The sequence below is a fragment of the Mesoplodon bidens genome (assembly GCF_964165515.1).
Source record: "Mesoplodon bidens genome assembly, chromosome: 4".
Lineage (NCBI taxonomy): Eukaryota > Metazoa > Chordata > Mammalia > Artiodactyla > Ziphiidae > Mesoplodon > Mesoplodon bidens.
Genome location: NC_138160.1, coordinates 149,508,017 through 149,523,091, shown reverse-complemented (window position 1 = coordinate 149,523,091; position 15,075 = coordinate 149,508,017). Strand labels below are relative to the sequence as shown.

General features: G+C 46.8%; 1 long non-coding RNA gene across 1 annotated transcript in view; it reads left to right on the top strand.

Annotated features, from left to right (window-relative positions):
• The first annotated feature begins 8,445 nt into the window (after nt 1–8,445).
• LOC308617026 overlaps nt 8,446–15,075 on the top strand; it is a 43,138-nt gene continuing 36,508 nt past the window's right edge. The window contains exon 1 of the long non-coding RNA XR_014015802.1: nt 8,446–8,589. This is a non-coding gene — a long non-coding RNA (uncharacterized lncRNA). The remainder of the gene's footprint in view (nt 8,590–15,075) is intronic.

Genomic DNA, 15,075 nt, shown 5'->3' with positions numbered 1-15,075 from the left:
GGTGTGGGCTCACCCCTGCTTCTTCCTTTTACTGTCCCCCGCTTGCTCCAGCCTGGCGGGCAGAGAAGCAGCCTCCTTGAGCACTCAGGAAGGGAATGGATGACACAGCAGCTAGGAGAGAAGGAAGCAAAGATTTCCTTCTTGGCTCTCAAGTTGCTGTGGTTTACTTTGGAAATCCAAGGTCTGGATGAAAGTTTGAGAGAAAAACAGTTTGAATTTCCAAAGCTTTGGAATTCCCTGGGCTCACCCCCAGAGACCTCAGACCTGGATGCCCAGAGGCCACAGGGTCACCTGGGTTGGGTGTAGACCAGACAGAGGGCTCAAGAGAGAGCCCAGGGTGGAGAGGGGCCTGTGGAGTGACCTCAGGGAGGTGACAGCTGGGAGGTAGTGACAGGTTTCAACCCCCCAAATTCTCTCCCCCATCCCCAGAACCTCCCAGCGGGCCTTGTGGGCCACAGACCATAGCCAAGTGACAGGAGTGAGGGGGAAGCTGCAGAAGCCTGTAGGTAAACGGCCCTCGTGTCCAGGCAACAGATGAATGACCAAGAAGCAGCAGGACAGGGACCCTCCAGAGACACTGGCCGGGCTGGGAGCTGCTCAAGGGCCCAATGCCCCCAGCTGTCCCCACTCAGCCACCACATGAATCCCCTTGAACTTAGCCTGGCCCCAGGAAAAGTGAATTTATCAAATTACTCAGAATTGATTGAGGTTTGCTTTCTGCCACCTGGTGGAAAGAGGTTTGTATTCCTTTCCTGGCACCGCTGTCACAAATAACCACAAACTGGGTGGCTTAAAACAACAGAAATTTCTTCTCTCACGTTCTGGAGACAGGAAGTCCAAAATCAAGGCTTTGGCAGGCAGGGCCCTGCTCCCTCTGAAGGCTCCAGGGGAGGATCCTTCCCTCCTCTTCCAGCTTCTGGCATTGCTGGCCATCCTTGGCGTCCTTGGTTTGTAGAAGCATCACCCTAAGCTCTACCTCTGTCTTCACGTGGTGTCTGTGTGCGTGTGTATGCCTGTATCCAAATGTTCCTTTTCTTACAAGGACACCAGTCGCTGGATTTGGGGCCACCCCACTGCAGTATGACCTCTTCTTAACTAATTACATCTGCAAAGACCCTATTTCCAAACAAGGTCCCATTCCCAGCTAACGCGGGTTAGGATTTAAATGTATGTTTTTAGGGGATACAATTCTACGCTCTACAAGGCTCAAAAGAAAAATTAAGTAACTATAGCAACCCACCTATCCTCCATGAATCCTGACATCCCCCTTTTACAGAGGAGGAAAATGAAGCTCAGAGAGGTTAACTGACCTGCCCCGGGTCGTGCTGTTACTAAGTGGCTAAGCTGGGATTTGAACCCATGATGTACATGCATAACCCTTACGCCCTAATGCCCAGATCTAAATTAAGCTCCCACGGTTTTTGTTTTTTGTTTTTTTTTTCCGAAATGAAATTAATTTTCCTTTATTTCAGGACTTGCTGAAATGGTTCATTTTTTAAAAAAATTTTATTGGAGTATAGTTGGGACTGCCCTGGAAGTCCAGTGGTTAGGGGTCCACGCTCTCACTTCTGAGGGCTTGGGTTTGATCCCTGGTTGGGGAACTAAGATTCCACAAGCCACGTGGTGCAGCCAAAAACAAAAAAATTTTTTTATTGGAGTACAGCTGATTTACAATGCTGTGTTAGTTTCAGGTGTACAGCAAAGTGATTCAGTTATACATAAACATATATTCATTTTTTCAGATTCTTATATAGATTATCACAGAATATTGAGTAGAGTTCCCTGTGCTATACAGTAGGTCCTTGTTGGTTATCTATCTTATATATAGTAGTGTGTATATGTTATTCCCAAGCTCCTGATTTATCCCTCACCCTCACCACGTTTCCCCTTTGGTAACCATTAAGTTTTTTTCCGATATCCGTAAGTCTGTTTCTGTTCTGTAAATAAGTTCATTTGTTTCATTTTTAAAAATTAGATTCCAAATATGAGTGATATCATATGATATTTGTCTTTCTCTGTCTGACTTACTTCACTTAGTGTGACAATCTCTTGGTCCACCCATGTTGCTGCAAATGGCACTATTTCATTCTTTTTTATGGCTGAGTAATATTCCACTGAATATATGTACCACAACTTCTTTATCCATTCCTCTGTTGATGGACGTTTAGGTTGCTTCCATGTTTTGGCTATTGTAAATAGTGCTGCAATGAACATTGGGGTGCATGTATCTTCTCTAATTATGGTTTTCTCAGGACATATGCCCAGGAGTGGGATTGCTGGAAGCCCCACATTTTTTTTTTTTTTGCGGTATGCGGGCCTCTTGCTGTTGTGGCCTCTCCCGTTGCAGAGCACAGGCTCTGGACACGCAGGCTCAGCAGCCATGGCTCACTGGCCTAGCTGCTCCGCGGCATGTGGGATCTTCCCGGACTGGGGCACGAACCCATGTCCCCTGCATCGGCAGGCAGACTCTCAACCACTGCGCCACCAGGGAAGCCCATGGAAGCCCCACATTTGAACTGTCCATGTAGCGATATGTTGGGCCATCCCATGGACCTAAGCTTAGAGGAAGGTGTGTCCATCCCAGAAGTGGATTTTTGGTTTCTGGGACCTGGAACTTCTGAAGAAATCCAGATGTATTAGTTAGCTACTGCTGCATAACAAAGTGCCCCCTAGCTTAGTGCCTTGAAATGAGAAACATCACCTCACACGGGTTCTAGTGGTCAGGAATCTGGAGGTGGCTTCACTGGTTCAATGCTGGGTCACTGGTGAACATTTATCCATGTTTCAGCCTTTCTTGTTTCCTTTTTTACAGGGGTCATCTTCTGCCATCCAGAACTCAATTTAAAATCTCTTCTCAGTCAGGCTCCATCACTTTCTCTCTCTTGCTCCCCTAATCCTACTCACCACCCTGTGATTTTTTTTGGTTTTATTTAATTCTTATTTTTCAATTTATTTTATTTTTGGCTGCGTCGGGTCTTAGTTGTGGCACTTGGGATCTTTTGTTGCGGCTCGCAGGCTCTTCGTCACGGCACACAGGCTTCTCTTTAGTTGTGGCGCCCAGGCTCAGTAGTTGCAGAGCGCGGGCTTAGTTGCCTCATGGCATGTGGGATCTTAGTTCCCTGACCAGGGATCGAACCCGCATCCTCTGCATTGGAAGGCGGATTCTTAACCACTGGACCACCAGGGAAGTCCCTAATTAATTCTTTCTTGTCCGTCCTGTCCATGCATGGCTTAAAGGGTGGCTGGGTGGATGACTGTTGTGTTCATCCAAGTGCATTTTTGGGGGGCTTATTTCCCCCAGATGGCTGGGTCTCAGGTGGGGGTCCAAGGTGGCCCCCCTCCCCAGGAAGCTCTGCGTCCTCTGACTCTTCCCCACCGGGGCTGGGCAGGGTGGTGGTATTGAGGTTGTCTGTTTTTCTTTCTTTCTTTTTATTTGGCTGCGTTGGGTCTTAGTTGCGCATGAGGGATCTAGTTCCCTGACCAGGGATCAGACCCGTGCCCCCTGCACTGGGAGCGCAGAGTCTTAACAACTGGACCACCAGGGAAGTCCCCTGAGGTTGTCTTTTGATGGCCAAGCCCTGGCCCCCTTGTTACATCCGATATTGTCAGTTCATCCCAATTCATACTTTGCCCTGTAAAGACCCCTCCGCTGGGACTTGGTGAAGGGATGTGACCCAGGTGATGTCCCAACATCAACCCTCCCTGTCACGTGCTTAACTGACTTGCCCATCCAGCCCCCTGGTGTATATTTAGGGCTCAGCGGGACTACGGTTGGTTAAAACAGGCATTTTAGGCTGCTGAGGGCTTACGGGCAAACTCCCAGTTGGCCAGTTGTTCACTCCAATGGCATCATCTAAAGGAAGGTGGTGGCTTTAGCCCAGCGAGACCCCCACAGTGTAGAGAGGCTGCAGAACACCTTCCTGGGGGTCCAGCTCACTCCCTTTATGAGGTGGAAAGAGGGGAAGGTGGCTGTAGATCTCATACCCAAGGCATGTTCTGAGTTGAATTTGTGGTCTCTGGCGCCCTCTTCTGGGGGAACTTTATTACAGCTTCATTGACGTGTACAAAATGTGAGGTGACCTGTGTTTAAGCACAGGGTTCCACGATTTTTAGTAAATTTGTCCAGTTGTACAACAATCACCACAATCCAATTTGAGCAACTTTCCATCACCTCAGAAATGTCCCTTTTGTCCGTTTTGAGTGGATCCCTCCTTCCCTCACATCCATAGCTTTCTGTCTCTCCGTTTCTAGAAACGTCATGTAAATGGAGTCATAAGATTGTAATCTTTTGTGTCTGGCTTCTTTCACTGAGCATATCTTCTTGAGGTTCATCTATGTTTTTGCATGTATCAGTACTTGCTTCCTTTTTATGGCCTAGTGCTATTCTATCACCTGCTGATGGACATTTGGTTTGTTTCCAGTTTGGGGTGATCATGAGTAAAGCTGTTATGAATATCTGTGTACGGGTCTGTGCATTGGAACTTGCTTTCATCTCTCTCAGGTGGATGCCTATGAGATAGGTATGGTCTGATCAGGTGTCTTCTTAGCCTTTTCAGAAGCTGCCAGGCTGTTCCAAGGTAGCTGCCCCATCTTCCTTTCCCACCAGCTGTGCCTGAGGGCCCAGTTGCTTCACATCCTCCCAGTGGGAAAACTTTCACATTAGGGGATTCACGGTGGTAGGAACTTCTTCTTTCTCAGAAGGGATCTCCTGGTAGCCAGATGCCAGCTTGCCCTCATCAGCCTCTAAGCTGTCCACCTCCAGTCCTGATTTAGAGGCTCATTTCTGCCCATCCTCTGAGATGGGACGCCAGAATCAGAGTCAGATGGATCTGGGTCATTGTGGTGGGTGGAGCCCTGACCCTTCAGTTCCTCTGTTTATCCATCTTTCTATTATTTAACGCCTAGGATACTTTAAAATAACGTTCCACCAAAGAAGTACACGGACACGTTGCTTCTAAACATGAAATAAATCCATTCTTTGGTAATAACTTTTAATAGAGTGTAATCTGTAATAATACTGAATCACAATGCTGTACACCTGACGCTAATATATTGTAAAGCAACTAGATTTCAATGTAAAAAATATAAACACAAAATAAAATGAAGCAAATGGAACCCAAAGATCTCAAATGACAAGTGAACATCCCCTGCTGTGTCCTCGAGTGGGGTTCCTTGGAGTCTGCTGTTTGTTACTTTTCTTAGGTTATTTACCTTCATATTTTTGAGTCAATCGTTCGTAAACTTGTGTGTGAATAAGAACCCCTACTGGTGGGCGGGGCGAGCTTGAGAATTTGCATTTCTAGCCAGGCCCGGGGTGGGGGGTGGGGCGGTCGTGGGTAGCTGATGCAGTTGGTCTGGCCATCCCAGTGTGAGAACCTGTGCTCTCCCTGGACTTGCAGTGCTGGACGTGATGATTCCACGTGATGATGGAGAATTTCTCCTGTTACTGTCCCAATCTGTGTGTCTAGTTTATTATTTAAGGAAATACATGTGAGAATAAAATTCGGCATGAAAAACCAAAAAGAAAAAGCTTCCACGTGACTGAGGGAAGCAGCTTCATTTGGGACCCATTGTTTTCAACCACAAATAAGCTATTATAAAATTCCTTAAAGGGATGATCTTACCAGTTATATTCTTGGAAAACACAGCAATAAATCCAGGAAAAAGAATGAAAGCGAATGGTCGCGGACAATTAAAATAGATTACGCATGTTCTTTTAGCACTGGTTGGCTATCTATATGCTTTCTAGTACAAACTAGGACATTACTTGGGGATAACTTTTTATTTTGATATAATTTCAAGCTTACAGAAAAGTTGCAAGATCAGACCAAGAACTCCTGCATATACCATTCATCCACTTTCCCCAATGTTAATGTATTGTCCCTTTTGCTTTTTCATTTTCTCTCTGTGTATATATACATACTTATATGTAAATTATTCATATTTCCCCCCTTAACTCTGGATGTAAATTGCATTCTGTGCCCCTGTAACCAAGCAGGACCCTTATGGGGCCTTTGCAGGACAAACCCGCCCACCATGTCCTCCACCTTCCTCTTGTCTGTAAAAAAACCTTTAGCCTCCTAGGCCTTCCTCGAGTTCCAAAGAATAAATTCAATCAGAGAAGGGAGAAAATGCAGAAAGAAAGTAAAACAGCCAAGCAAGACGAAATAGCAATGATTTAGCCATTAAAGTCAAGGACCTTCCGTTCCTCCTCAAGGGCTATAGATCATATTCTGAGCCGTGTCCTTTGAGCTGTTTTGCAGATACTGAGACCCCCACTAGGTGGATGAAGTAAACTGCATGATGCCCACAAGCACGTAGACCCCAGACCAATTGGAACCAGAAGGTTTATGATGTTGACGCCTGATTACCTCACCACCAACCAATCAGAAGAACATCCACCAGCTGATCACGCACACACACCACCCCCTCCCTCACGCCGTCTTTAAAACCCTTTCCCTCAAAACTATTGGGGAGTGAGTCTGGGGCTTTTGGGCACTAGCTGCCTGGACTCCTGGCTTGGCGCCTGCGATAAACACTGCCCTTTCCTTCACCACAACCCGGGTCAGTAAACTGGCTTTACTGCCCGCAGGTGAGCAGACCCAGTTTGGTTCGGTAACATCCTCTTTATCCTGAAATACTTCAGGGGCTGTTCCGAAACAGCCAACTAGGAGGTTTTGCTAGTGAAAGGGCGCCCTCTTGTGGTCACTATTTTTCTCCACCGAACGCTTTCTTTGTATATTGTGGATACAATTACTTTGTCAGTGTCTATTTCACAAATATCTTCTTGTTGTGGCTTGCCTGCTTGCTTTCTTCATAGTGACTTTCAATGAGCAAATGTTTAAAAGTTTAATGACCAACTTTATCTTTTCATTGTGTGTATTTCCACACTTTGTATCCTAGCTGAGAATTCTTTGCCTAACCCAAGGTCACAAAGATTTTTTTAAAGATATTTATTTATTTATTTGGTTGTGCTGGGTCTTAGTTGCGGATGGGCTCCTTAGTTGTGGCATGTGAACTCTTAGTTGTGGCATGCATGTGGGATCTAGTTCCCTGACCAGGGATGGAACCTGGACCCCTGCATTGGGAGTGTGGAGTCCCAACCACTGCGCCACCAGGGAAGTCCCAAGATTTTTCTCCTGTGTTTCTTCCAGATGTTTTAGTGTTTTATCTCTTACATCCAGTTCCATGATTCACTCTGAACTGACTTGTGTACACTATATTATGATGAAGTTATCGTTTCTGAATCGACAGACATGCCCTTAAAAAAGGAGACCTATACGAATTTTCAATTCTCCCCAAATTGAGCCTGTTAATTTAATACAAATAAACCAGCTGCACCCCATCCTGGACACCATCCACTGCACATCTGAGCTTCTCCAAACGCCTGAGATGACAGTTCAGAGCCAGGAACTGCTCGCAGAGTCCCCAGGCCTGCCCCAGCCTAACCTCAGTCACCCTGGCAGCCCTCCCTGTACCAGAAGCATCCTGCCTAGAACCTGGAAAAAGGCTGGGGATGGGTCCCTAAAAGGGGAGAGGGGGCGTTTAGGGCAGGGTAGAGGCTTCTCTGTGTGTGATCGGAACGAAACATCTGTGCAGGTCCCTGGGGAGGCAGCAGAAGCAGCAGGTGCTCACAGCCACTCCCCTGTCCACATTGGGATACATCATATTATATATGCTCTTTATATGGTTAATTTTTGTCCCTCCCCACTGGAATCTAAGAAGGATGAGGGCAAGGATTTTTGTGTTCGTTTACTGCTGTCTTCCCCCTTGCAGACAATAGAGTCTGGAATACAGAGATGCTTATAGAGCATTTTTTTTGAGGAGTCCCCATGTATTTTTCCCATCACCCAATACAAATACATATATAGGTACAAAAGTGAAAACATGAGGTAGGTCGCCATCCAGTGGCCACTATAGGATATCACAAGGCATATATTAGTAACAAAAGCAACACGTAGAGAAATGAATAAAATATGACCCCATTTCCCCAAGAAATAAAAGACTTTCAGGGGAGAAACATTCCAACAATGGGAATGTCTTTTTACACGGGTGTGTTAGCATGAGGAACGTGTTCGGAGAAATAAGCATTTATTGCTTATGCGAGCGGCAATTGCTTATCAGAGTAACCTGGGCGCTCAGGGATTAGCGGGAGGCCACACCCCCAGCAGCATCCCTGGGCCTTGTTAGGCGATAACCACGCCCACGTAGGCGGATCCCTTCTTAACCACGCCCACAACTTAATTTCGGTTTCAGGAATGACCTAGTGGGGAGAGGCCGGACCTTGGGCCCAATCGAGTCCCGCAGGGGGGCGGGGAAATCGCCTTTCTCTGCTTGGTGATTGGAGGATGCCGTTGGCCCGCCCATCCTCGGGGCTCCACCAGTCCCAAGCCGAAGGCTTGCCCCCTTTTCCGCTCCCAGCAGCCCTGGAGCCGGAAGCGGAAGCGGCGGTCGGGGAGCGGGCGCAGGGGGCTGCGGTTGCCTTCGTGTGCCAGCCTGCTTCTCCAGAGGGAGGTTTTTCCTGTGTCCACCGCAGGTCCTGGCCCCGCGTCTGCTCGTCGGCCGAGGCTGGAGGAGTGGCGGGCGGCGGTAGGAATGGGTCAGAGGGCGGGGCACAGTTCCGGGAGTAGGGGGCGGGGTCATTAAAAGCGCGAATTCCCGGATCCCGCCCGGGTGAAGGCCGGTGGGATGGGACTGAGCCCCGCAGGTTTTGGTTGGCGCGGGACCTTCTGACCCCCTGGGCCTTAGGACCCGGGTCGGACTCACTGTAGGATTTTGGGGAAGGGTGGGTGTAGGTGAGATGTAAATGCAGCTGGTTTCCATTGGCTCAGAGCAAAACTGAGCTCCGTGCAGAGGGGTCAGCGTTGGGTCTGGACGGCGACGTGGACCCAGGCCCTGTTTCCTTGGGAACCGCGAAGATAAGATGCCTGTGCATTGTATGTCCGGAAACCCCTTATCTGAGCCCTGCACCTGGGTGGAGATGGAGACGGATTCTTGGTATCTAAGAGAATCAGGCCTGACAGGCAGGAGAGGGACGTTGTCTTCCTTCTGATAGGACTTCCGTCAGAAGCTGTGCTTTTAATGGACAGAGTATTCAGCGAGGTAGACGGGAATGGCTCAAAAGGGAGTTGTTTTGACACTTTATAGCTGTAGCGTGTTCTTGGAGGATACGTTTCCTGCTAATTTTGCAGCTGGCTTCATCCGCCCTCCCAGCATGATGAATGACAGGGCAGGTACTTTCTCAGCTGATTTTTACTATCTCAGTCGTGTCCCGTCAGACCTTCTGCTCAGCTGAGCTCCAGTCTTGGGCGCCAGTCGTGGCCCCAAGCCTTGATCAGCTCTCCGGTGGTAGTAGGCAAGTTGCTAAGCCTCAGAGCCTGTTTCCAGCCTGTAAATCGAACGTACATAACAGTACGTGCATTTAGCAAGTGATGTGTGGGATGTAAAGTGTGGATTATTATTGGAATTCCCTGGCGGTCCAGTGGTTAGGACTCTGAGCTTCCACCGACGAGGGCCCGGGTTCAATACCTGATCGGGGAACTAAGATCCCGCATGCTAAGCGGTTTGGCCAAATAAAATAAAATAAAAAGTTGATTATTGTTAGTGTCAGCTCATCATTGTGGTCGTCGTCCTCATATTAAAGTCTTAGACCCCTGAAATGCAGGCGGCAGAATGACAGCACTTAGGACCTTGAACTTGGGAGAAAAGACTCTAGTATCAAATGAACGGTCTAGAGCAGTGATTTTTCAACCCTGGGATAGTTTTACCCCCAGGGACACTTGACAAGATCTGGAGACATTTTTGTACCACCTGGGGGGTGGAGGTGGGGTACTACTGACATCTAGTGGGTGGAAGCCAGGGATGCTTCTCAACACCCTGCCCTGAATGGGGCCGAACTTACAACTAAGAATTATCCCCCAATGCTTAATAATGCAGATACGGAGAAACCCTGTTTACAGTGAGTGATGCATGATGTGGAGTAGACATTCATTAGCTACCATGATATCGTTATTATTCTGTTATTGGTGAGTTTTCACAGAGAAATGATTGTCTTCCAGATCCAAAGTAATTCCTTAATCTCAACGAAACACCATTTCCATATTTGCTTTTTAATGAAATAATTCAAAGAAATATACAGAAGTAATATACAAATTTTTAACATTTAGCCATATTTGCTGCACACACTGGTAAAACAGTACAGATATTTGTCCACCTCCCTCCCCAGAGGTAGCCATCTGTAATTTGACATACCACTTTCTAGTCTGTGTATGTAGGTTTTTTGTTTGTTTGCTTGTTTTTTAGAAGACGTTGGGGGTAGGAGTTTATTAATTAATTTATTTATTTTTCCTGTGTTGGGTCTTCGTTTCTGTGCGAGGGCTTTCTCTAGTTGTGGCAAGTGGGGGCCACTCTTCATCGCGGTGCGCGGGCCTCTCGTTGCGGAGCACAGGCTCCAGACGCGCAGGCTCAGTAGTTGTGGCTCAGGGGCCTAGTTGCTCCGCGGCATGTGGTGTCCTCCTAGACCAGGGCTCGAACCCCTGTCTCCTGCATTAGCAGGCAGAGTCTCAACCACTGCGCCACCAGGGAAGCCCTGTTTGTTTGTTTGATTGGTTGGTTGGTTGGTTGGTTGTGTGTGTGTGTGTGTGTGTGTGTGTGTGTGTGTGTGTGTTTAAAAACTTCCATAATGGAATACTACTGTGTGTAATCATTGCCTGCTTTCCCCGCCCCCCCCCACATTATTTTTGGCATTTAGTTTTTATACCCCAGGGTTTCTCAAATTTAGCACTGTTGACATTCAGTACCAGATAGTTCTTTTTTGGGGGGCTGTCCTGTGCACTGTAGGGTGTTGAGCAGCATCCCTGGCCTCCAGTCACCAGATGCCAGTGACAGCCCCTCCCCAATCAGTCGTGACGTTCAAAACTGTCTCCAGACACTGCCAAGGTCCCACCAGGGGGCAACATTGCCCCTGGTAGAGAACCAGTATATATGTTAAGATGTAATTAGTTCCTGACATCTCCTTTGTATGTGGTATTTTTTTTCTCAGTGTTTTACTTTTGTTACCCACTTGGCTGCTTGGACTCTTTAATCAATAGAAATTGATAGGAAGCCAGATGAGGAATTCAGGCAGGGCTTTACTGGGACTCGTGCTGTGAGGGAGAGGAAACAAGTATCAGGGGCCCTTGCTCGCTCCCTGAGGCGGGGGGAGCTGGTCCTTTAAATGGAATGGGGGGGCAGGTCCATGGGTCCCCCCAGAGGGGTGGCGTAGGTGGCCTCGCGCCCTTGGTGGTGCTGTGTGTAGGTATCATGCGCAGTACCCTGCTTTTCCCCCAGCACCTCAGAAGTAGCAACTGGGGTTTTGGTCATTTTTTATCTTGTTCAGAATTCGCCACAACTGTGCTTGGATGCAGTTATTTTTAGTCCCTTATAGTTTCTTTGTATTCTGTTGCGGAGATTCTGGTGCTCCAGGAGATGTTCGTCCAGGTGCAAGTACTGCAGCAAAGGGTCCCAGGTCCCAGCCTATCTCAATTTGTGTAGTTAAGTGAACAAATTCTCCTTGTGAAAAACTGGGCAATGTATGGTACCAAATGGTATACTGTGAAAAAGAGGTCTCCCACGCCAGTCCTCATGTCACTTGGTTGAGCCCCTTGAAAGCCATCAACATTTCCAGTTGCTTTTGTGAGTTTTTAGATCTCTGCATGTACCGACGTGTGTTCGTTAAGCCCAAGAAGACAACTGATGGATACATTTTCGATTGTAATAGAAAATGCCACAGTGTCCTCGGAGTGGACACCCCTCCCCTGGGTGTGAAACGAGCTCCCCCCCTCCCCAAATTCTGGCCAGTACGTGAATGCACACAGCTCTCAAGTTCATGGTGAGGTGGAAGGGTTTAGTCAGCTCTCACTTGTGTGGCTGTGTTCACCTTACTCACCTAAGCTAGCTTTGCATCTCTTTGAAGTTTTGTTCTATGACAAGATTCCCTGGCCAGGTTTTGCAGAGCTTTCTTTTGCTAAGAAGATTTGATTCTTCTGTCAATTTTAGTCCACAGTTTTTTTTTTTTTTCTACCATGTCTGATTTCTCAGAGTGAATACTTGCAGTTTTCCGTGTCCTGCAAGCTCTGATTTTTCTGGTGTTTTTCTTTCACGGAGGCATGTGCAGACCAGTACGATAGCCAGTAGCCACAAATCTTGTTTTTATTTAAAGAGCTTAGTGTGTATTTTTTTTTCAAAAAGCTTCATTGAAATATAACTCACGTACCATACCATTCACCATTTGAAGTGTACACTTTAATGGCTTTTCGTATTCACAGAGTTGGACAACCATCATCACAGTCATTTTTTAAAATAAATTTATTTATATTTATTTTTAGCTGCATTGGGTCTTCGTTGCTGGGTGTGGGCTTTCTCTAGTTGTGGTGAGCTCGGGCTTCTCATTATGGTGGCTTCTCGTTGCAGAACACGAGCTCTAGGTGCGCGGGCTCAGTAGTTGTGGCACGTGTGCTCAGTAGTTGTGGCTTGTGGGCTCTAGAGCGCAGGCTCAGTAGTTGTGGCGCACAGTCTTAGTTGCTCCGTGGCATGTGGGATCTTCCCGGACCAGGGATCGAACCCGTGTCCCCTGCATTGGTAGGCGGATTCTTAACCACTGCACCACCAGGGAACTCCCGTCACAGTCATTTTGAGAATATCTTCACTACCTCAAAAAGAAACCCTGTACCCTTTACCTGTCACCCCCTATCTCCCCAACCCCTACCCCAGCCCTAAGCAGCCACCAGTCTACTTCTGTCTTATTAGATTTCCCTCTTCGGGATATTTCATATAAATAGAATCATACAATATGTGGTCTTTTGTGATTGGCTTCATTTATAATGTTTTCATGGTTCATCCATGTTGTAGCATATGTCAGAATTTCCTTTTTAAGGCTGAATAATATTCCCGTGTAAGGATGGACCCCATGTTTATCCATTCATCTGCTGATGGACACTTGGGTGGCTAACACCTTTTGGCGTTGTGAACAAATGTTGTGAACATTTGTGTACAAGTATGTGTTTGAAGCTGTTCTCAACTCTTTTGCTAGATCCCTAGGAGTGGAATTGCTGGGTCATGTGGTAACTGTATGTTTACTCATTTGAGGAACTGCGAGACCTTTTTCCACAGCAGCTACACCATTTTACATTCCCACGAGCAGTGAATGAGGATTCTGATTTCTCCACATGTCACCAAGACTCGCTGTTATCTGACTTTTTGATCCCAGCTGTCCCAGTGGGTGTGAGCGATGCCTCGTCGTGGTTTGCGTTTGCACTTGCTTGGTGGCTCATGCTGTTGAGCGTCTTTTCATGTGTTTATTGGCTCCTTGTGTATCTTTCTTGGAGAAATGTCTCTTTAGCTCCTTTGCCCACTTTTACTGGATAACTTATCTTTTTATTCTTGAGTTGTAGGAGTGTTTAAAAATCCATTCTAGATACAATTCCCTTATCACATATATGATTTCCAGTTATTTCCTCCTATTCTGTGGATTGGCTTTTCACTTTCTAGATCATGTAAACACATCCCCAGCCTTGCCCCAACCCCTGTTCAGTCACCCTGGGTGAGCCCTCCAGCACCAGAAGCATTCCTTCTAGAACCTGGAAAAGGTTGGGGCTGGCTCTCTGGGGAGGTGGGGTGTGGGCGAGGTGGGGGTCAGGGCAGAGCAGAGGCTTCCCTGTGTGTGATGGGAATCAAACAGCTGTGCTGGGCCTGAGAGAGGCAGCAGAGGGACAGGTGCTCACAGACACTCCCCTGTTCCTTACCTGTGTACTGTGCCCTTAACATGTGCCCCCATACTGGGATATATTATATTTATTATATATGGTATTTGTTAATATGGTTATTTCTTTATTTTTAATTGAAGTATAGTTGATTTACAATATTGTGCCAGTCTCTGCTGTATAGCAGAGTGACTCAGTTATACAAATACGTACACACATATGTACATTCTTTTTTTATAATTCTTTTCCATTATGGTTTTTCAGGATATTGAATATAGTTCCCTGTGCTATATATTAGGACCTTGTTGCTTATCCATTCTAAATGTAATAGTTTGCATCTATCAACCCCAAAATCCCAGTCCATCCCTCCCCCCAACCCCCTCCCCCTTGGTAACCACAAGTCTGATCTCTATGTCTGTCAGTCTGTTTCTGTTTTGTAGATGGGTTCACTTATGCCATATTTTAGATTCCACATATAAGTGGTATTATTTGGTATTTGTCTTTCTCTTTCTGACTTACTTAGTATGATAATCTCTAGTTGCATCCATTGTTTATTTTTAAATTTTTTTGGCCTTGCCCAGAGGCTTGTGCGACCTTAGTTCCTCCACCCCCACCAAAGATTGAACCCGGGCCCCTGGCAGTGGAAGCATGGAGTCCTAACCACGGGATGGCCAGGGAATTCCCAATATGGTTATTTCTTGTCCCTCCTCACTGGAATCTAAGAAGGATAAGGGATTTTTGCGGTCATTTACCACCATATTGTCCAGTGCAGAGACAGGTCCGGGACATAGGAGATGCTTAATGAGTATTTATTAGAGGAATCAGCCGCATTTTTGTTTGTGCACACACAGAAAGTCTTTGAAACGTTACACAAAATGCTGGTGACAATGTTTGTCTTTGGGGAGAGCGCTGGGGGACAGGGTGTTGGGACTGAGAGGATCTTTTTATTGACAATGGATTGCCACAAAAAGTCCTTATCCTTCAAAGAGACCCTATGCTTTGGTTTGGGCAGATAATCATTGTATTAGTTTTTTTTTCTTTTTTAAACTAGTTGCATATAAATGTGTATGAAACGGTCCCATTTTTGTAAAGAAATTAAGAGAAAATCCTGAATATGGGCATATCGTTTGATAGCCTTATAAACATGCAGAAAAGTAAAACTTCCTCGAGCACGCGGGGGTGGGGGGGTGGGGGAGAAAAACAAAAACAAAAACCACGACACAGAGGTGGAGACAAATAGAAACCACACCCCCGAGGAAGCGTCATCTGTTAGGTACGCCCCCAGAAGGGCGGGGACAGGTACAGCCACGCCCACGGGGCGGTCTCAGCCTCAAAA